The sequence below is a fragment of the Pipistrellus hanaki genome (genome assembly GCF_964339955.1).
Source record: "Pipistrellus hanaki genome assembly, chromosome: 14".
NCBI classification, from domain to species: Eukaryota; Metazoa; Chordata; class Mammalia; order Chiroptera; family Vespertilionidae; genus Pipistrellus; species Pipistrellus hanaki.
The window spans coordinates 2,496,016-2,519,182 of NC_140516.1; positions in this window are offsets into that span (position 1 = coordinate 2,496,016).

A 23,167-nucleotide genomic window follows, 5' to 3' on the forward strand; every position below is an offset into this window, starting at 1 on the left:
TTATTTTATTGGCCCTTTCTAGGAAATTCTTGAAAAACCTTATAATTGTGGTTTTGAACTCAATGTCCATTCTTTTTCTTTCCTCCATTTCCTTCCTTTGTGTCCTGCCTCTTCTCTGAATTTTAGTTGCTTCCCTGATTAGATGGAATAGTTTTGTGTGCTAGGTGTCCTGGCAGAGCCCAGTAGCACAGCCTTCCCAGTTACCTGAGGTGGACAGTCTTGGTGCAGCCCTTTGTGGACTGTGTGTGCAGTCTTGTTGTTAAGCCTTGCTTGTTTTTGGAATCACTGGGAAGCATTGATCTCCAAGCTAATTGGCTGTGAGGATCAGCAGTGTCTCAGCTAGGAGGGCTTCTGTGCTCCGCTTGGATGGAGTGGAGTCTCGGTGGTGCAGACAAGCTTTGGTTCCCTGTCAGTCCCACCTTAGAAAAGTCCTATTTGCGGCGAGTCCTACAACACTGGCTGCAGGCGCGCACATCACAAGTTTTTTCCCAGCTCAGAGTTGTCTCTCAGTGCAGTTGGGAGTTTTTTTTTTCTCCCGAATGAGAAAGCCAGCCACTGAGAGGGCTTCTGTGTTCCTCTTGGATGAGGCAGAGTCTCAGAGTGGTGCAGACAAGCTTTGGTTTCCTGTCAGACCCTCCCTAAGAAGGTCTGGTTCCTGAGTCCCACAGAAATGGCTGCTGGCTACACACACCTCCAAGAGAGTTTTATTCACTTCCTGACAGTCCGGCCTCTCCCTGACTGGGGCTATCTATCAGAGCAATAGGGCGGATCTGTTTTCCTCCCGAACAAGAAAGCCAGCCGCATGTTAGCTGCCCTCCCTCTCTGCGCGCTGGGAGTAAGCCAGCCACGAACTCGGCCTGCCCTCTCCGAGCACCGCGAGTAAGCCAACAGTGCACTCGGTGGCTGCCTTTTCTGCGCGCACAGTTCTCCACACCTCCACAGTTCCTGAGGCCCAGCGTCCCTTCTCTTCCCTTCCTAGATGGTAGAGCTTTCACTCAGCCAGCCGTCTGGTATTTCAGGGTGATGTTTCCTCTGTTTTCCAGTTGTCAATTTAAAATTGTTGTGGTAGGCTGCATTTAGGTGTCTACCCTTTGTCTTGGTTTCTCCTCCTTTCAGAATCCCAGATGGTATATTTAAACATGGCTTAGTGTTGCAGTTTCTAGATTTTGAGGAATTGTTTCAAATATATTATACAAATATACAAGTTTCAAATATACAAATGCAAAGTTTGAATAGCATTTTCTTATCTTTTAAATGCTATAGGATCTGTACTGATGTCCCCTCCTTCATTCCTAACATGTATATATTTTTGTTCTCTATTTTTATTTTTTAAAATTTTCTGAAGATTTATTAATTTTATTGTGTTTTTGGAAGATCAGTCTTTTGTTTCCTAGATTTTTTTCTATTATTTTCCTATGTTCAATTTAGATTTCTGCTCTTATCTTTATTATTTTTTTCTTTCTACTTCCTTTGGGTTTACTTTTCTCTATCCTCGAGGTAGGTGTATTTAGATTTACATTAATTCCTGATATGTTAGGGATTTAATCTGCCATTTTATTATTGTTTTATGTTTGTTTCCTGTAGTTCTTGTTCTCTGTGGCTCTTTCTTGCCTTCTTATGAGTTACTGGAACTTGTTTTAGGACTCCATTTTGATGTATTTATCACATTTGTGTGTGTATCTCTTTGTATAGTTTTCATAGTAGCTGCCTTGTGCATTATAATACACGGATGTCTCATCCCTGTCCACTAGTGTCACCACTTGGCCGTTGTGAGTGAAGTGTGGAAACCCTTCTCATGTGCAGCCTCTGATGTGCCTGCTGTGTGTGTGGCGAACTCCCAGTGGCCTGGAATCATCAATAACAATTGGCATTGCAGAGCCACTCCTCTGTGCTTTGCTCGCTCTCTCCCCTAAAACTTCCATCTTCCAGAAATGTGTTGGATGCTCTCATTGATTAATAGCTCTCTCCTCCTTTTACTTCTGCCTTCTAGGTCTTTCCCTCCCCTCACTCCCCCATTTTAAACTTACAGCCTTAAATTTTACTGATGTCTTCAGAAGAACAAGAGGTGGGGAAAAAAAAGAATAGGAAACTCTAAGGGCCCTTTAAAGGCATACAGTGGGAAGCGTCTGGACTTGGCTCAGGGCAGACCTGGTGCACCCTGAGTTAGTGGTGCGCAGTCCCTACCATGTGGCCTGGGTGAGCGTGTGAGCATCCTCCTGGGTGCACCCGGTGCTGGAAGGGTGAGCGAGACGGCAGGTGTGAGGATTCTGGATTGCTGCCTGTCACAGAGCAGGTGTGAATTAATGGCTCTTGTTATCTGTGTGACTGCACCACGGTCCACAGTTGAGCACTGGAAGAGTGTGACACATTCCTGTGGCGTGACCAGAGGCCTCTTTCACTGGCAACTCCTGAAACAAGTCTTACTAAGCCACCATTGGCGCCAAGGAATGTCCTGGAAAGAAGGTGTGTCCCCTTGGAGGGTCAGCTTCCTGAGGGCTGAGCTGAGAGTAAGGGAGTGGGCCAGGGTCATTTTAAGAAAATCATTGGCCACTGTATCTTTTGGAGGCTCCACCCTACTCCTTTTCAAACAGTAAAACTACCACATCCAACATCATTAAATGCAGTTTATATATAACTATGTAAGTTATGTATAACTACCATAAAGCCACAAGTTCACTAGGTAACGATGTTACACACCGAGCCTAGCATGTGATTGAAATGCCTCCTATTGGAAGACATCTCATGAATAAGATGTTTGTGCAGTTTTATTTCAAGTTCCAACTGGTTGCTCGTGTCTCAAACAATTTGATAGGCGCTGGAAAAACCACCAGACCCTGCCTTTTGGGCTCATATGAAAGAAACAGCCCTGGGCCATGTTCTGGGGCGATGGGCAGGTTGCCGAGGGAGGTGTCCGAGGGAAACCGCCCGGCAGAAGCAGGACTGATCCTGCAGGACTGACCCCACAGGACCCACCGTGTGGCCCATGGGCAGGCACAGCAGGAAAGGCACCTGGGAGACGGGGGGGGGGGGGGGGGGTGGCTAACTGTTGCCTCGTGGCTGTGAGTCTTTGGCCAAATTACTTGCCTACTCTGATCTTCAGGTTCTCTAAGGACTTTTTAACTCTAGGACCGTAGGACCAGATGCTTGCAGGGTTCTGCCCCTGGTTCAACTTCTTTTTCACATATGGGCAATTGAGTTTGGTTAAAGGGGTGTTTCTGTGAGCTCTCCCCACCCTGGCGTTGAGACTGAAACCAAATCTGCTGTGTGGAGGAATGGGGGACGCGGCTTATTGGCAAAGGAAAGAGGAGAAGGAGATAAAGCGCTCAAGTGACAGAGAATGAGGCTCACCCTTTCCACTGGTCTTGGATGGAAGACACTTCTGGGCTCTTTATCTTCGCTGTTGCAACTCCTAAATTGCTAAAACGTTAGCCTGCGTGTTCACCATGCTGATAGGCGTGCGTGAGGCTGAGATGTTGGGTAGGTGAGTGAAAATAAGGCCAGCTGAGCCCCCCCAGTACCCCACTGAAGGGCAGAAGAGGCAGGTGCAGGAGCTCCCCCCTGTTTGTTCCTGGATCTGATGGGATTGGGACAGGGGAGGAAGAGCATGGGAGCGCTGAGCCTGAGAAGGCTGGACTCTGGCTGAGGCATGTCCAGCTGCCAACACACAGCTCAGGGGAAAGATCAGGTTAGCACAAGGGTCAAGAGCCAGAGCCCAAGCTTGCCTCACAGCCCGGCAGGAGTGGATGAAAGCCTGCAGTTACTTCTCTTCCAAAAGTGAGGTTCAGGTTTGGGGTCAGGATGGCTAGGGAATTATACTATTGCTATGCTGCTTTATTATTGCAAGTGTTGCAAATACACATGAACTTCTGATTGGTGGACCCTGGAAATTAAAGGTAAATGACAGGCAAAGTCCCTTTCTTATGAGGCTCACATTCTAGCAGGGGCGAGACAGATACTGTTGCCCTTAATAAATAAATAAACTATGAGTATGAAATGTAGTGCCTTCCCTGATGAGAAAAACCAAGGGACAGAGCAAAGGCAATGGTGACAGGAGTGGGTCAGACCTTAGAGAGGTCCTGGAAAGGAGTGGTCCCTGAAAAGGAGTGAGGAGGAGGACGCGGAGGCTCCGGGAAGTAAGGCTCCCCCTAGGCCACCTCTTGGCCACACAAGGTAGTGGGCTGTCCCTCTCCACTTGGCCTTCGCATGTGTCAGCCTGTTGGGATCAGCGTCTGAGCCGGGCAGCACCTGCGCTCTGAGGGTGTGTGGGCCCGGTGGAGATGACTAAGGAGCCCATGCACGCCGGAGCCTGAGCCTTCTGGGCTCAGCCTGTGTCCCATCTCCCACCACCACCTGCCTGGTTCTCTTCCCGTGGGCTCGGCAGTGACACTTGCCCTTTGCAAAACGATGACTGAGAAGTCACTTCTTAAAGGAGACCTGGAGAACACTGTCCTTGTTTTATGAAGGAGAAAACAGGTCCTGGAAAGTGAGTGATTCGCCTGTCACACAGCTGACCTGGTGTAGTCTCCCAAGGACCCTCCAATGTGTTTCCTTTCTTTTTTAAAAAAAATGTATTTTTATTGATTTCAAAGAGGAAGGGGGAGGGAGAGATAGAAACATCGATGATGAGAGAGAATCATTGATCAGCTGCCTCTTGCATCCCGCCCCCCCCCCCCCCCGGGACTGGTGATAGATAGAGCCCATAACTTGGGCATGTGCCCTTGACTGGAATGGAACCTGGGACCCTTTGGTCCACAGGCTGACACTCTATCCACTGAGCCAAACTAGGCAGGGCTGTGGTTATATTTCCTCCTAGAGAACTTACAGAGACCCAAAGGAATGCATTACTAATGGTGTAGTTTCATGGAAGGCGGGAGTGAGGGATGTTGGCATGGACACAGCCTATAATGGCATGATGTGAAACTAAGCTGTTGCTGGCACATGTGAACCCTCTGTGAGTACTCCTTCCTCCCCCTCTGTCGCCTGATTTGGACAAGATGTCTGAGTTCAGGGCCTTGCATGTTGTGGTCGCTCTACTAAAGTTTGCTGATTGATTACATGAATGCTGAGGGTGGCTCTTTCCTGCTGTCTCATCCTGAGAGAACACTCGTTATATGCCTGGTTGGGGGTCAGTATAGAGGAGATTAATTTCACCTCCCCATTCTGATATGATCCTGCATGCATGTGTACATGCACATAGACACACACATGCACAAACATATACATGCCTGACTTCTCAAAGTTTGGGAGCCAGTGAAGAGTGTAGCCAGGCTGAGGTAATAGGTGCAGCTTCGTTGTTCCTGTGCCCACAGCTGCAGAGTCCCCAGAGCAGCGACAGCCTAACCCTGTTGTGGAGGACAGGACGCTCGAGACTCAGGAATCTGCTTAGTTGATAACTCAATTCTGCAGCTGGGCCACATTTGTAAGCAGTGCTAGCACACCCCACGGAAACCCAGAATCCGATTAGGGCCGGGGCTGCATCATCCCTCGTCCCTCACTCGGCCTTCTACAGCCCTGGCCATTTATCTTATTTGGCTGAAGGCTCCTTGAAGTCTGCAGGCAACCTTCTGACCCTCCCGCTGGGGGCCGGCTGCCTGCTGCTCTTCACAGCAGCCACGGGTATTTGGAATCAAAGTCTGAGGACTCAGGCTCTTCTTGGTCCCTGTGGCCACGGCATGCAGGCCAACACCAGGTCTCACAGCCTTGCTGTGGCCTCCCCTTGCACGTCCTGGCTGTTTTCAAAGTCACCCAGACAGAGCCATCAGCGTGAGGCTGCATGGCATGTATACTGGCCACCCAGGCTGAAGCAGAGAGCCAGAAAGCAGGCGTGAGGATTTAACAGTGCGGAGAGCAGACCCCAAAGCCACCTTCATTTATGCAAATGGGCTATTAGATGGTTTGGCATCAGGCCATAACACCAGAAGTTTCTGGATTTTTCAGAGATTGATACTCACTTTCTAGACTCCAGGACTATTGAAGCTTTTCCTGGAAGTCCTGATGGGTACATTGGTTCCCTGGCTCGGATGCCTTCTCTGGGAGGCCTCCATGTGCTCACCGCATCTCCCCCTCAGGCCAGCCTCCTCATTTTATCAACTATTAGGTAAGGGAATGTCTTCAACTTGCCCATCAGCCTCAATGGATTGCTGGTGGCTGCTCTAAAAGTTTACTGGACACGGAAGGCAAGAACGCCACGTGAAAAGGAGTCCGGACTGTGGACGACGAGTCCAGCCAAGCCTCTGAACAGGCAGGCAGGACAGCAGCAGTGGCAGCAACAATCAGGAACAGCACCCGCAGCGGCAGAAACAGCCCTGAAAGAAGTTTGCTCTGCAGAGCCGAGTTCCCAGTTTCCATGTTGTTGTTATTTACAATGTCCAGTGCCATTGTCACAAGAAGAGATTGTGACATGCTAAAGGGAGTAAGGCAGAGAAAGACAAATGCCAGTTGGTCTCACTTAGAGGTGGAACCTACGAAACAGGAGAAATGCAGTTCGTAAACACTGTCACCGAGGAAACCCAGTCATTGGGCTTAAAACTTTATTTAAGATGTTTTTCAATTTGAGCACAGGAATTTATTTTATCCACTTCCACCCTAAATGGTTTATTATTTTTTAAGGTGGAGTTTGCTCGGCCAGAGAAGCCCACCTGTGAGGGGTGGGTGGTGTGGCCCAGGAATCCAGGCACAGGGGTTCGCGAGCTCCAGGGGATATTCCCGGATGAATGCTCAGCCCAGAGAGAGTGGTGGGTGGCAGAAGCCCCTGGGGATGCTGCAGATTGAGTTGGAGCTTCATTCCTGTGCTGCAAATTTTACCAGCTACTGTGTAGCAGGTGCTCCTCCAGGGTCCTGAGCAAACCTGGGAGAGAGTCCAAGTGCCTTTGACCTCTGCTCCGAGGATTTCCTCCCAGGAGCTATGGAGCTTTTGGCCTGGGTTTTGCCATCAGCTGCCTACCATCTCTCCAAATGCAGTCTAGGCCAGAAAAAGAGCTGTGCAGAGGGGCCAGGGGCAGGGGTAGGGGTGTTGGAGAGGGCGTGGAAGATGACTGGGTCTCTCAGGGCTCATGGAGGGGCTATGGCCATGCTACCCAAAGACACAAATTCCACCCAACACCAAACCCTGGCAGCGGCAGAGTGGAGTCCAGAGCCGCCCCTTCGGCCTACCAGGCCCACTGATTCCCACTCCAGGAGCTGCCTTTTTAATTAGTTAAAATTTTTTAGTTTTGACTTAAGTATAGTTGTTAAGTATAGTTGATATGCAATATTATTTCAGTCCTATCAGTTTCAGGTACACAAAATAGTGATTCAACATTTTTATATCTTGCAATGTGATCACTAATTCTAGTGATCACTAATTCTGGTAATCATTTGTTATGGTGCAAACTTATCACAATATTCTTGAATATATTTATCTTTACCCTTTCTACCCATCCCCTCACCCCCGCCCACTTGGCAACCATGCCTTTGGACTCTGTTTTGTTTTTTTAGACTCCACATAAAAGTGAAACCACATGCTATTTGTCTTTCTCTGTATAACATTTCATTAGCTTAATACCCTCTAGGTCCTTCCATATTGTTGCAAATGATAAGATTTCATTCTTTTTATTGCTGTGTGATACTCTTGTATATACAGTATGTATGTAAAGCACTTTATCCATCCTTCTACCAATGAATATCCAGGTTACTTCCATATCTTGGCTATTATAAATAATGGTGAAATGAACATAGGGGTGCATATATATATTTTAAAATTAGTGTTTTCATTTCCTCTGTTCAATACTCAGAAGTGGAATTGCTAGTTCATATTTTAGATCTATTTTTAGTTTTTTGAAGATTCTCCAAGTTTTCCACAGTGGCTGCACCAATTTCAGACCCACCAACAGTGCACAAGGGTTACCTTTACTCCACATCTTTGCTAGCATGTGTTCTTTGTTGCCATTCTGACTGGTGTGAAATGGTATCTCATTGTGGTTTTGATTTGCAATTCCCTGATGATTAGTGATCTTGAACATCTCATATGTCTCTTGGCATCTGTATGTTTGCTTTGGAGAAATGGCTCTTTATAAACTTTGCCCATTTAAAAAAATCTGTTTATTATTTTTGATTTGAGTTGTATGAGTTTCTTTTATATTTTGGATATTAACCCTTTATCAGCTATATCACTTGCTAATATATTCTCTCACCCAGTTAGTTGTCCTTTTGTTTTGTTGATGGTTTTCTTTATTGTGCAGAGCTTTTTGATTTGATGAAGTTCAATTTGTTTATTTTTGCCCTTTTCCTCATGCCTCATGCCATGGATGGGTGGGTGGAGGAACACCTGAAAAGATATTACTATGACTGAAGTCAAATAGTCTACTACCTATGTTTTCTTTTAGGAGTCTTATGGGTCCAGGTCTCATATTTAAGTTTTAAATCCATCAAGGTATATGTGTAAGTGAGTGGTCCAGTTTCATTTTTGCATGTATCTTTCTAGTTTTCCCAGCACCATTTGTTGAAGAGACTAGTTTTTTCATTGTATATTCTTGCCTCCTCTGTAATAGATTAACTAGAGGCCCAGTGCATGAAATTCCTTCAGCCCGGCCTGCACCCTGTCCAATCTGGAGCCCTTTGGGGGATGTCCAACTGCTGGCATTTGGACATCCCTCTTGCAATCCGTGACCTCTGGCTCCTAACCACTTACCTGCTTGCTGACCTGACCACCTCTAATTGCTTCCCTACCTGCCTGATTGCCCCTGACTACTCTTCCCTGCCAGCCTGATCACCCCTAACTGCTCTTCCCTGCCAGCCTGATCACCCTTACCTGCTCCCCTGCTGGCCTGTTCACCCCTAACTGCCTCTGCTTCGGCTCCTGCCACAGTGGCTTTGTCCAGAAGAACAAAGGGAAGATGTCTGGTTGACCAGTCGAATTAGCATAGTATCCTTTTATTATTATAGACTAGAGGCCCCGTGCATGAAATTTGTGCATGGGGGTGTGTGTCCCTCAGCCCAGCCTGCACCCTCTCCAATCCATGACTGCTGGTTACCTAATGCTTGCTTTCCTGCTTTCCTGATTGCCTCTAACTGCTTCTGCCTGCCAGCCTGATCACACCCTAACCACGTTTACCACTGTATAGCCTCTTCTTAGATAAATCCCTTTAGTATTATGTAGGGTTCTTTTTGCCTTTGCTGTGAAGTCTATTTTTTCCAATATGAGTATTGCTACCCCAGTTTTTTGTTTTGTTTTGTTTTGTTTTTTTTCCCCTCTCACTTCCATTTACATGGAATATTATTTCCCATCCCTTCACTTTTAGTCTGTGTGAATCTTTTGTTCTCAGGTTGGGTCTCTTGTAGACACTATATATGTGTGTATATATATATATATATATATATATATATATATATATATATATATATATAAAATTCTTACCCATTCAACTATGTATGCCTTTTGATTGGAACATTTAATCAGTTTGCAGTTAATAGGTACTATTAATAGGTACTTATTTAATGCCATTTTTAATGATAGGTACTTATTTAATGCCATTTTTCCTTTATACTTCTGTTCTTCTTTCTCAATTTCTTCTTCTTAAATTACCCCTTTTAACATGTCCTGCAATGCCGGTTTGGTGGAAATGTACTCCTTTAGCCATTCCTCCTCCCCCCCCCCCCCCCCCCCCCCGCCCACCACCAAACCAGGAAACTATTTCTTCTTCAATTTTAAATGACAACCTTGCTTGATAGAGCAGTCTTGGGTTCAGATCCTTGCTTTTCATTACTCTGAATACTTCATACCACTTTCTTCCAGCCTGAGGTGTCTGAAATGAGTGGAGAGTCTGTTGGGTGCTCGTTTGCAGGGAACTTTGTCTATTGCTGCCTTTGAGGTTCTTTCTTTGTTTTTAATGTTTGTCATCGATATCACAAAAGGCTGCTGCCATGATGTTATGGCAGAATGACCAGTCAGTCACCAGGAGGTGCTGGAGTTCTTCTCGGGCCATCCCCCTACCTCCCCGGGGCACTAGCAACATCCACCGAGCTTCATGGGGTGCTGGCAGCATCTGCAGAGTGTGAGATGTTGCGAGGTGGCGGACATATATAAAAGGCTGGGCCTAGGGGACCCTACACGTGCCTGATTTAATTATGTGCTGGGCCTCTAGTTCTATATAATAAAACCCAGTGACTGAAAGGTGGAATGACCAGAATGACCAGAGACCAGAATGACCAGGGTCCTTCACCCTGGCTGGCCCTGTCCTCCAGTGAGCTGTTAGGGATGATCAGGCAGGCAGGCGAGTTGTTAGGGGCAACCAGGCAGGCAGACAGGCCGGGGTGGTTAAGGGTGATGAGGCAATCAGGCGAATGGTTAGCGATCGGGTAGGCAGGTGAGTGGTTAAGGGTGATCAGGCAGGCAGGCTAGTGGTTAGGGGAAATCAGGAAGGGAAGCGAGTGGTTAGGTGCAATGAAACAGGCAGGCAGGTGGTTAGGGGTGATCAGGCAGGCAGGCAAGCAGTTAGGAGCCAGCAGTCCCAGATTGTGAGAGGGATGTCCAAACGCCAGTTTAGGCCTAAACTGGTAGGCCAGACTGAGGGATTCCTCCATGCACAAATTTTGTGCACTGGGTCTCTAGTTTTTATTATAATACTAGAGGCCCAGTGAACGAAATTCATGCACAGGGGACGAGGGGTAGAGGTGATGTTCCTCAGTCCATGCTGTGCCTTCTCACGATCTATGACCCTAGGCCTGCCTGCCTGGCAATCAAGGCCTATTGGGGCTTTCCTTCTCCTAGCTACTGGCAGCTAGTCCCACCCCACCACTGCCACTGCTTGCCATCTGTGCCCTGTTGCCTCCCATCCCCTGCCACTGGTCATCTCTTTCTGTGGACTATAGGCATGGAGTGCGATCACTTGGCTGTCTGGGGCCTTCCTCTGTGGGGCACTGGATTGCGGGGCCCTGAGATTGATTGCTCTGCAGAAGGAGGCCTCACCCACTTGGCCAGGGCTCCACAATCAATCAGTGTGCAGAGGGTGGTCTGGGCCTCCCTCTTTTGGGTGATTGTGGAGAGCCCCCCCCCCCCCTTTCCCTGATTAATTGCCCTGCTGGTGATGGCCTGGGCCTCCCTCTTTAAGGCAATTGATTGCAGAGTCCCCCATCAATTGCCCCGCAGAGGGTGGCCTATGCCTCCCTCTGTGGGGCGATTGTGGGGCACCCCTCCCCCCCCGACCATTCACATTGCACCTGCCTTGGATGTCCTGGTGGCAGTGCGTGTCATAGAGTGTTTGTCTGGAAAGTTGTCTGGTCTGTTCTGCTGTTTGGTCATTCAGTCAATTTGCATAGTATGCTTTTATCATTATAGATGCCTTGAAATGGGTCTCTTTGGGTTATCTTTAAAGGAACTCTTTATGCTTCTTGAACGTGTGTGACTTTTTCCTTCACCAGAGTAATGAAGTTTTCTGTCATTATTTCTTTAAACAAGTTCTCTATTCCTTGCTCACTTGCTCCCCCTTCTGGTACACCTGTGATGCAGATGTTTTGTTTTTTAAAATATATTTTCTTGATTTTTTACAGAGAGGAAGGGAGAGGAGATTGAGAGCTAGAAACATCAATGAGAGAGAAACATCGACCAGCTGCCTCCCGCACACCCCACAGGGATGTGCCTGCAACCAATGTACATGCCCTTGACCGGAATCGAACCTGGGACCCCTCAGTCCGCAGACCGATGCTCTATCCACTGAGCCAAACCGGTTTTGGCCAGATGTTGTTATGTTTCATGTTGTCCCAAAGTTTCTTTAAACTATCATCCTGCTTTTTAATTCTTGGCCATCTGTAGGTATTCCTTTGTGTTTTCTCATGTTTTTTGCCCCTTTTAAAATTGCGCTTTTTATTATTCAACTGGGGACTTTTTCTCCAACTTTATTGAGATATAATTGACATATGTCATTGTATAAGTTTGTGTTGACTTGATACATTTATATATTGCAAAATGATCACTGCCATAGGGTTAGTTAACACTGGCTTCTCTACCTAATTATCATTTCTTTTTTTGTGGTAAGAACATTTAAGATGTATTCTCTTAGCAATTTTCAAGTATAAAATATAGTTTTGTTAGCTATAATCACTATGCCATACATTACATACCTAGAACTTATTGTTATAATTGGAACTTTACACTCTTTGACCAAGACTTGTAGGCATTATTAAATATTCTGGCTTCCACTCCCTTATTTGGGATGTTTTGTGAATACTTTCTCTAGTCCGTGATTTTCTTACAGGTGAAGTTTAAAAATTTGATAAGTTCCAATTTCTCAATTTTTTTTATATTGTAGATACTGATTTCTGTGTCTACTTTAAGAATTATTTTCTTTCCTAAATTGGTGAAGATATTCTACTTTATTCTAGAAGCTCGTAAGTTTATGTCTGTGATCTCCTTCTGAGTTTTTCCTTACCGGACGCATGTTTTATTTAATATTTAAAAAGTAACTAATTAAAGAAAACAAGCAGGAGTCAGTGGGAACAGCACTGGCCTCGAAGCCCAAGGTGTATATTGGTAGTGACCAATCAGGTGGTCTTGGGCGTCACTTCTCAGGAAACAAAGTCAAGGAAATGCTGTATGACCCAAGGAAATGCTGTAGGGGGTCAGTAAAGGTAACAAATTTTGAAACCTAATTGGAGAAACATACTGCTTAGCAGTGAGGACACAAGGTTCTCCAGAAAGCTGGGATACTAGATCACAGGATGGTCAGGGCAGTGGGTGTTGTCACAGATGACATTTTGCCTTTCTGTTAGTCAGCAATGGCCACCAGAGGGCACTGTGAGAGCAGGTTCCTGGGCTTGTTGGCACTGCCTGCAGTGGGAGGGCGGTATTAGATTCTGCCTGCCTGCTGGAGGGTGGTTTGGCTCTCAGAAGGCCAGGGAAGTTTAATAAGTCATGCATGGTCTCATGGGAGGCAAGGAAGAGGACAGTGAGTTCACTCAAGATGTGGAAAGGTTTGTTCCCTCAGAACACAGACCTGGGAATGGGCTGCCAGGGGGACAAAGACAGCCCAGGAGGGATAGGAAAACCTGAAACGAAGGGTCGTGGGCATTGGCTTTTAGAAAGCTCAGCGTACAGAGATGCGGGGAACATGACAGAATCTGATGTCTGTGGTGGGTCACCCACCTAGGGTAGGAGGAAGATGTTCCATGTCCTATTAGGTCAGGGGCAGAGTTTAGATGAATGATTCCTGTTTCAATTAAGATCAATTAAAAATATTTTTATTGATTTCAAAGAGGAAGGAGGAGGGTGAGAAACATAGAAACATCAATGATGAGATAGAATCATAGGTCAGCTGCCTCCTGCATGACCCACCTGGGGATTGAGCCCACAGCGCAGGCATGTGCCCCAAACAGGAATCAAACCATGATCTCCTGGTTCATAGGTCAATGCTTAACCACTGAGCCAAATTGACTGGGAAGGCTCAACTTGTGACAGGATGGAATGGAGGTAGGGGGTAGGGAACTTATCTTTGAGGACCTGCAGACAGTGGACTCAGGAGTAATGGGAAGGTCATGGTTCACCCATGGCCAACCTGATCATTAAGAGAGTAGGAGGAGACCTGGCTACAAAGCTGTGGCCCTGGGAAGAGGCTGACTGGCTCAGAGAGAATGAGGTGAATATGTGTAGTCAAGGCCGAATGCCCCAGGAGTTGGGGCCTGGGAGATGTGGGTGGGATTCCAGGTCCAGACCACACACCGTGGAGATGGTGCAAGCCCTACTTTCCAAACTGGTAGCCCTAGAATCTTATCAGAACTCAGAGAGAGGAATGGGCTGGCAGGGGAACAAAAGCAGTCATAGGCTACTGGGGCATCAGCCAGTACTCATTTCAGCCAATACCAGAAGGGAACTTGGACACCTACATGGGGCCATCCCCAGAACCTAGCACTCAAGCCAAGGACTTGCAGAGCATTTTTAGTTATTTATGGGAGCTGTGGACATTGGCATCTATTCCTCACTTCAGGGACAGCAATGCAGTGGCCTGGGCTATATCACAACTATGTAGGAAGACTTCTGAGGACAAGGACAGAAGATGGCCATGGCTAGCCTCTTCCTAGGGAATTAGCCCCAGAACCACTAGGTACTAGGTTGGGAGGTCAGAGGGAATTTCTGTCAGTCATTGCAGACTCATGCAGATGCACTCATCTGAAATGTTTTCAGAAGTCTCACTAAGATTCATTCCAGAGGCTCCCTTGACCCTGGAAATAGTTTGAGTTTCTCAGCCTGACAACTCAAGTGCTCCCTGAGTTGGCTCTGGGAAACATGTTTATCCTTTGACTCTCCTACCTCTGCTGGCCAGAACATACCATTCCTATAGTCTGGCAGAGACCAGACTCCTTACCGCTATTGGCATTCCTTCTTCTTGGAATGTTTTCCCTATCCTGTCTACTTGGGAAGCACGGAGTCATCCTTTGTGACTGCCTTCCTTATGAAGATTTACCTGGCCAGCTCCAACCTAGTTGCAGGTTGAATGCTTGGTCGTGGCAACAGACCATGTGAAGTGTTAACCACAAATATATCCCCCCCTTTACACCTTGCCAAGTTAATCCTGATTTTATCTAAATATTCAACCTTCAGCAAGGTGTCCCTTCCCTTGCTCAAGAATAAGCGTTAAAGAGGCCACAACCAACACTCTAGCCCTGTCCCCCTGGCAGCATGAAATTAACACTGGGCACATGCCTGGTACTGGCCATTGCCCACATGCCACACTGGATTGCTGGTCAGGGGTGGCAAGCTCTTCCAATGAGACTCAAATAAGGACTGATTCTGCTGGACTTCCATTGCATCTGAAACAGGGCCTGCTGCCAAGTAGGTGTCAAAGGGTTGAGAGAAACTGTGTGCACTAGAGCTGTTTTCATTAGGGTTGGCCGAGTAGGCTTACCTCTTCAAGGGAGTCCAAGAAGCCCAGAGTATCTTCTCAGAGTCAGAGGTATGGGCCTTGGCTCACCAGCCTGACTGGTCTTCTGTCCCAAGTCTGTTTCTTATTTGTTGTTCATTAAAATAGACTAATGAAATGCTTGCTATATGCCAGGCACCTGATGTTCACAAATGCGTAAACCCGAGGTCCTGCCCTCCAGACACTGACAGCTTTGTTGAGGAGATACATGAATAGGTTGTCTTCTTCTGGTTCCATAGGGCAGTGGTTCTAGTAACAGAGAGACTTATTAGTTGCTAAGAAGAACATCCACTCTGGAGAGATTAAGTGGAAAGGAATCTGTAAAAGGGTCACTCACAGAATAAAGGAGAGAGAGAGGGAGAAGGAGAGGGAGGGTGAGAAGGAGCAAAAGAGAGAGGGCTGGGGAGGGGGAGGAAGAGAGGGAGAGAGAGGGAGGGGTGGCTAGCTGAGTTGCAATTATGCCTTAAGAGGAAGTTGATTTTGATAAAAACATCCTAAGGTGAAATGTGGTGTTGGGATAAGTTTGTGAAGAAGTGGCAGCTTGTCAATGCCACAAGTCACTCTATATAATCTGCACACCTTCTAACTCAAAAATTCAAACATGTTTTTTACAGATGGAAAATATATGTAATGGGGACACATCAGATTTATTGATTTCTTTTTCTTTATTGATTAAGGTATTACATATGTGTCCTTATCCCCCCATTGCCCCTCCCCCACCCCCACTCATGTCCTCACCCCTCTGGTTCATTGGTTAGGCTTATATGCATGCATACAAGTCCTTTGGTTGATCTCTCCCCCTTACCCTCCCCTACCTTCCCTCTGAGGTTTGACGGTCTCTTCGATGCTTCTATGTCTCTGGATCTATTTTTGTTCATCAGTTTATGTTGTTTATTATATCCCACAAATGAGTGAGATCATGTGATATTTATCTTTCTCTGACTGGCTTATTTCAATTAGCATAATGCTCTCCAGGTCCAATGCTCTTACCACATTGCAAATGGTAAGGATTCCTTCTTTTTTACAGCAGTGTAGTATTCCATTGTTTTCTAATCAACTCACCTACTGATGGTCACTTAGGCTGTTTCCAAATCTTAGCTATGGCAAATTGTGCTGCTATGAACATATAACCTTTCTGGTTGGTGTTTCTAGTTTCTTGGGATATATTCTTAGAAGTGGGATCACTGGGTCAAATGGGAGTTCCATTTTCAGTTTTTTTGAGGAAACTCCATACTGTTCTCCACAGTGACTGCACCAGTCTGCATTCCCACCAGCAGCGCCCCAGGGTTCCTTTTTCTCCACACTCTCACCAGCACTTGTCATTTGCTGATTTGTTGATGACAGCCATTCTGACAGGTGTGAGATGATACTGCTTTGCTGTTTTGATTTGCATCTCTAGGATGATTAATGACTTTGAGCATGTTTTCATATGTCTCTTGGCTTTCTGTACGTCCACTTTTAAAAAGTATCTATTTAGGTCCATTGACCATTTTTTGATTGGATTATTTATCTTCCTTTTATTAAGTTGTATAAGTTGCCTGTAAATATTGTAGATTAAACCCTTATTGGTGGTAACATTGGCAAATATGTTCTCCCATGCAGTGGCTTCTCTTGTTGTTTTGTTGATGGTTTCTTTTGCTGTGCAAAAGCTTTTTATTTTGATGTAGTCCCATGTGTTTATTTTCTTCTTAGTTTCCATTGTCCTAGGAGCTGTATCTGTGAAGATATTGCTTCGGCATATGACTGAGATTTTGCTGCCTGTGGATTCCTCTAGTATTTTTATGGTTTCCCATCTTATGTTTAAGTCCTTTATCCATTTTGTGTTTGTTTTTGTTTATGCTATAAGTTGATGGTCTAGTTTCATTTTTAAAAATATGCCTATCCAATTTTTCCAACACCATTTATTGAAGAGACTGTCTTGACTCCATTGTATGTTCTTGCCTCGTTTGTCAAATATTAATTGAGCATAGTGGTTTGGGTTGATTTCTGAGTTCTCTATTCTATTCCATTGGTCTATCCATCTATTCTTGTGCCAGTACCAGGCCGTTTTGAGAACAGTGGCTTTGTAATACAGCTTGATAACTGGTATTGAGATCCCACCTACTTTGTTCTTTCTCAAGATTGCTGCAGCTATATGGGGTCTTTTTAAATTTTTTATTCCAGATGAATTTTTGGAGAATTTGTTGTAGGTCTGTGAAATATGCCATTGGTGTTTTTAATGGGGAGTGTAATTGAATCTATAAATCTCTTTGGGTAGATGGACATTTTAATGATGTTGATTTACCAATCCATGAACACAGTATGTTCTTCCAACGTTTTATGTCTTCCTTTATCTCTTTTTATCAATGCCTTGTAGTTTTCATTGATTTCTTTTTAAAAAATATTTTTATTAATTTCAGAGAGGGAGAGAGATAGAAAATCAATGATGAGAGAGAGAGAATCATTGGTCAGCTGCCTCCTGCACTCCTGCATGCCCCTTACTGGATATTGAAATTGCAACCTGGACATGTACCCTTGACTTGAATTAAACCTGGGATCCTTCAGTACATAGACAGACACTCTATCTATTGAGCCAAACCTGCTAGGGCAGATTTATTGATTTCTGTGCATTCCAGGGAGAATTCCACTTAATCAATCATAAAATCTTTTTTATGCGCTGCTGAATGACTTGATAGTATTTTGTAGGGAATTTTTGCATTACTTTCACCAGGAATATTGGTCTGTAGATTTTCTTTCTTGTAAGTACCCTTAATTGACTTTGATATGAGGGTAATGCTGGCCTTATAAAATGATTTTGGGAGTATTCCCTCCTCTTCAATTATTTGGAAAAGTTTGAGAAGAATTGGTATTAATGCTTTTAAACATTTAATAATATTCCCCAGTGAAACCATCTTGTTCTGTGCTTTTCTTTTCTTTTTTTGGGGGGGCGGGGCGGGGAGGTTTTTGATGACTTATTGAATCTCTTTACTTATCATTGATCTGTTCATATTTTCTATTTCTTCATGATTAAGTATGGGTAGGTTGTGTTTTCTATAAGTTTTCCATTTCTTCCAAGTTGTCCAATTTGTTGTTTTGTTGCTGTTCATAGTAAACTTGTAAGATTCTTTGTATTTGTGTGGTATTAGGTGTAATGTCTTTCCTTTCAGTTATAATTTTATTGATCTGGGCTGTCTTTTTTCTTGGAAGTTCTAAAGGTTTACAAATAATTTTATGTTTTCAAAGAACCAACTCTTAAGTTTTATAAATATTTTTTATCCTTTTAGTTTTTAGTTCACTAATTTCTGCTCTAAACTTATTTTCTTTTTTTCTGCCAACATTGTGCTTAGCTTTTTTCTTAGTTCATTTATTTGAGATATTTATTTTTTCTTGATGTATGTGTTTATTCTGTAACTTACCTCTTTAACTTCTTTTGCAACATCTCATGCTTTGGTATTCTGTTTCCATTTTATTTATTTATTTATTTATTTTTTTAAAAAAATATATTTTATTGATTTTTTACAGAGAGGAAGGGAGATAGGTAGAGAGCTAGAAACGTCGATGAGAGAGAAACATTGACCATCTGCCTCTTGCACACCCCCTACTGGGGATGTGCCCGCAACCCAGGTACATGCCCTTGACCGGAATCGAACCTGGGACCCTTCAGTCCGCAGACAGACGCTCTACCACTGAGCCAAACTGGCTTCGGCTCTGTTTCCATTTTAATTTCCATGATATTTAATAATTTTTATTAGTTTCTTTTTCATCCACTGGTTGTTCAAGAGTGTGTTGTTTCATTTTCATGTATTTGATATTTTCCAGCTTTCCACATGTTATTCATTTCTAGTTTCATATTATTATGATTGGAAAATATACTTGGTATGATTTCAATCTTCTTGAATTTGATTAGGCTTATTTTGTGGTCTACCATAATACTTATCCTAAAACTATTTGGAGAAAATTTGCATTTTGATGCTTTTGGATGGAATGTAATACAATGGATATGTCTGATAGGTCTGATTTGATGTATAGTGTTGTTCAAATCTGCTATATTCTAATCTATTCTCTGTCTGGGTGATCTTTCTATTGTTGTGAGTGGGTTGTTAAAGTTCCCAAGTATTACTTTATTGTTATTTACTTCTTTTGTTCTGTTAGCAGCTGCTTTATACATTTAGGAGCTCTGTTTTGGAATGCTTAAATACATATAATTGTTTTATTTTCTTGAGTGAGTGACCTCTTTATCATTACATAATGAACTTCATTGTGTCTTAACCATTTTTATCTTGGAATCTATTTTGTTTTATTTAAGTATAGCTATAACTGTAGTTTTATGGTTCCATTTGTTTGAAATACCTTCTCTGTCTTTTCCCTGTTGGTCTGTGTGTATCTGTAAAAGTAAATGAGTCTGTTGCAGAGAGCACACAATTGGAACTTATTTTTTTAAAATCCCTTCTGCCATTGTATGCCTTTTGATTTAAGAACTTGATTCTTTTATGTTAAAAGTAATTATTTATAGGTAAGGACCTATTATTGCCATTTTGTTCATTGTTTTTGTTTTGTAGATGCATTGTTCCTTGTTTCTGATTTTGCTGTTTATTATTTGATGACTCTTTGTAGGAATATGCTTGGATTCCTTTTTTATAATCTTTTTTTTGTATCGACTATAGGGTTTTCTTTTGTGTTTTTTCATGAGATTACATAAAATATTTTATATTTGCAACATCTTATTTTAAGTCTATTACACCTTAACATCTATAGCACATATAAACTTTATCCTTTTATTTATCCATCTCTCTTATTTTAGCTTATCAATGTTTAAAGCATTTTTTATATTGTATGTTTAATAACAGATTATTATAGTTATGGCTTTATATATATATTGTTTTTAAACTAGCATTCTACAAGAATAATGTACTATCATTGCAATGTTGGAGAATTTGACATTAATAATGTATTTATATTATCAGTGAATTTAACAAATACATGAATGATTTCATGATGCTAATTATCACCTTTAAAAATATTTTTATTGATTTTAGAAAGAAAGGGAGAGGGAGAGATAGAAACTCAATGATGAAGAAGAATCATTGATTGACTACCTTCTGCATGCCCTACACTGGGGATTGAGCCTGCAACCTGGGCATGTGCCCTGACTGGAATAGAACCCAGGACCCTTCAGTCCACAGGCTGATGCTCTATTCCAAGCATGTCAAACTCAAAGGCTAACATGGGCCAAATAAACAAGGTTTGAGTTTATGTGGGTCGCAAAAAACAAAACAAACAAAAGCTTCAATTTTCATAGAAACATATGTTTATTTCAATACAGACATGCTGAATACAAAGGGCTGAAATAAATGAGTAATTATTAACATAATATAATAGAACATTTTAATAAAAAGTAATATTTTTTCTTGAGCATTAACTTATCAGACACTGAATAACTGCACAAATTAATAAGTGTAATGCAAATAAACCTATTTTTCTTGTTCTCTGAAAGAGAAATAGTTCCTATTGCGCACACCCAACAAGTCAGTACAAGACTAATGATGTGGCAATTGGCTGCTAAAGTATTCGCTGCTGGTATTAGTGAGAAATGGTGCGCCTGCACATAAGACGCGTAAGGGAAATGAATGCAACACAATCATAGTAATCAATTATTAGCGAACATTGTAGTTCATTATTAATAATTATGTACAACAGGATATTGTAAAAATTAAGTTGCAAAATTTTATTAAAACGTTTCTTACATACCATTACATTGGCCGGGCTGCAAAAATATTCTTTGTTAGCCTGCATGCGAGTTTGACATGCTTGCTCTATCCAATGAGCCAAATCAGCAAGGGCATCTTTTATTTTTGCTTTGTGAACCTGCTTTAGCAATTCTTGTGAGGCAGGTTTGCTGTGATGAAATCTCTGGACTTTTGTTTATTTGGCATGTTTTTATCACTTCTTTATTTCTGAAGAGCAGCTTTGTTGGGAATAATATTCCTGAATGACAGTTTTTTTTTTTCTCTCTCAACACATCTGAAAATTTCATCTCTTTTTCTTCTGGCTTGGAAAGTTTTGTTGAGAAATCCAACCTACATTTTTTGGAACTTCTATGGATATGATGGCTTGATTTTCTTTTACTGCTTTCAAATTTTTTTTTCAGACTAATGACACTTTATTTATAATGTGTCTCACAATAGCCCTTTCAGGTTCAATCTGTTTGAGGTCCTTGGGTCCATGCCCATTTCTTTCTCCATATTTGATAACTTTTCAAACCATATTGTTTAAAAGACTTTCCTTTTTTTCTTCTTCTTATTTCTCATTCTGAGATTTCTGAAATTAATAGATTTGTTTCTGTTTATTATGTACCAAGCACATGATCACATTTTACTCCTTTTATTTTTTATTTTTTGCTTCATTGACTGGATAATTTCAAAAGACCGATCACTGATTCTTTCATTTATTTACTCGAAGTTTGCTGTTTCTGTTCTCCACTGTATTTTTCAGTACACTCATTGTATTCTTTAGTACATTGTATTCTTCAGGTCTAATTTTATATTTTCTTTTTTTGATAGTTCTTATTTTAAAAAAAATATACTTTATTGATTTTTTACAGAGAGGAAGGGAGATATAGAGAGCTAGGAATGTCGATGAGAGAGAAACATCGACCAGCTGCCTCTTGCACACCCCTTACTGGGGATGTGCCCAAAACCAATGTACACGCCCTTGACTGGAATCGAACCTGGGACCTTTCAGTTCGCAGACCAACGCTTTACCACTGAGCCAAACCGGTTTCAGTTAGTTCTTATTTCTTTGTAGACTTTCTCATTTTGTTAAGTTTGAGTGTGTGTGTGTGTGTGTGTGTGTGTGTGTCCTTGTAGTTCTTTATAATGAAGACATTAATAAACTTCTTTAGGAAAATTATTCTGAATTATTTGTCATAAGTTCATAAGTTCATAAATATCTATTTTTAGGGACAGTTATTGGACCATATTAGTATTCTGAGTGGAAAGACTCAGGCATGGTCCACACTCTGACAGCTCTGAGCTCTCCAAATGTTTCTTGATGTCTCTGAGTTCATATCCTCCTTCTCCCCTGGAGCAGGGAGGGAAGACATTAGCTTCTGGCACCTGTGTTTTTGCTAAGGGCCTGGCCTTGTGTTGAGCACATGGCAACACTTACCATAGCCTTATGGCCAACTGTAAAGGAGACACCATTATCTCTATCTTTTCAATTAGGAAAATAAAGCACAGGTAGATTAACTTGCCCAAGAGGCTTAGTAAAAGCCAATGAATATAGACACAGGGTTGTATTTATATTTTAGAGATGGTTTGGGATTTTTTTTTCCAAAGAAAGAGAAGAATTTGGCTAGAAACACAGGTGTCTCAGTTCTTGGTGACAGATGGAGATCAGTATGTGGGAGAGAGAATCTTCCATTCACAGGACAGCAGCATGCTTTGTCCTTACAAGAGCAATATAGGTAAATCTCCCTACACAGAGAGCAATGATCACCAGGTAATAATCCCTTACACTAATCAACAACAAAATCCAACTCCTTTTTGACTTTAAACCAAAACTCAATATATATGTCCAATTCAGTATACAAAGTTTTCTCATTAATTTTGAGATTCTGGTGCTCTAGAGAGTGGCTATTGCTGTGGGAGTGACAAGGTAGTTCTGCAGAGTGCCTGGGCAGGGGGAGCAATCAGTGGTAGCATCCTGGAAGTAGGCTGTGAGCATATAGATGGGGGATGTTGGCCCCACGTGCAGCAGTTGTTGAGAGGGATGCACTCCTGGCTTGGCCCAAGGTACATATTTGGGCTGCAGGGCAACTGCCTAAGGTAAGGCTTCATTAGTGTGAAGTTGACACACCTCCCCTGCAAGGAAAAGAAGAGTGAGAATGTCACTTGGACACTATTGGAATTGAGACAAGAAGCCTCAGCCTGTGTGGCTCAGTTGTTGAGCATAGAGCTATAAACCAGGAGATCATGGTTTGATTCCTGGTTAGGGCATATGCCTGGGTTGTGGGCTCACTCCCCAGTAGGGATGTGCAGAACATAGCTGATCAATGATCCTTTCTCATCATTGATATTTATATATCTGTCTCCCTCTCTCTTCCTCTCTGAAATCAATCAAATGGATATATAAATATATATATTCTATATAATAAAAGCCTAATATGCTAAGTGTCCGGTCACCAGTTGGCCATTCAACCTATCAAAGTGTAATATGTTACTGATATACTGATATGTTAAGGCTGCTCAACCGTTCACTATGATGTGCACTGACCAACAGGGAGCAGATGATCTGACTGG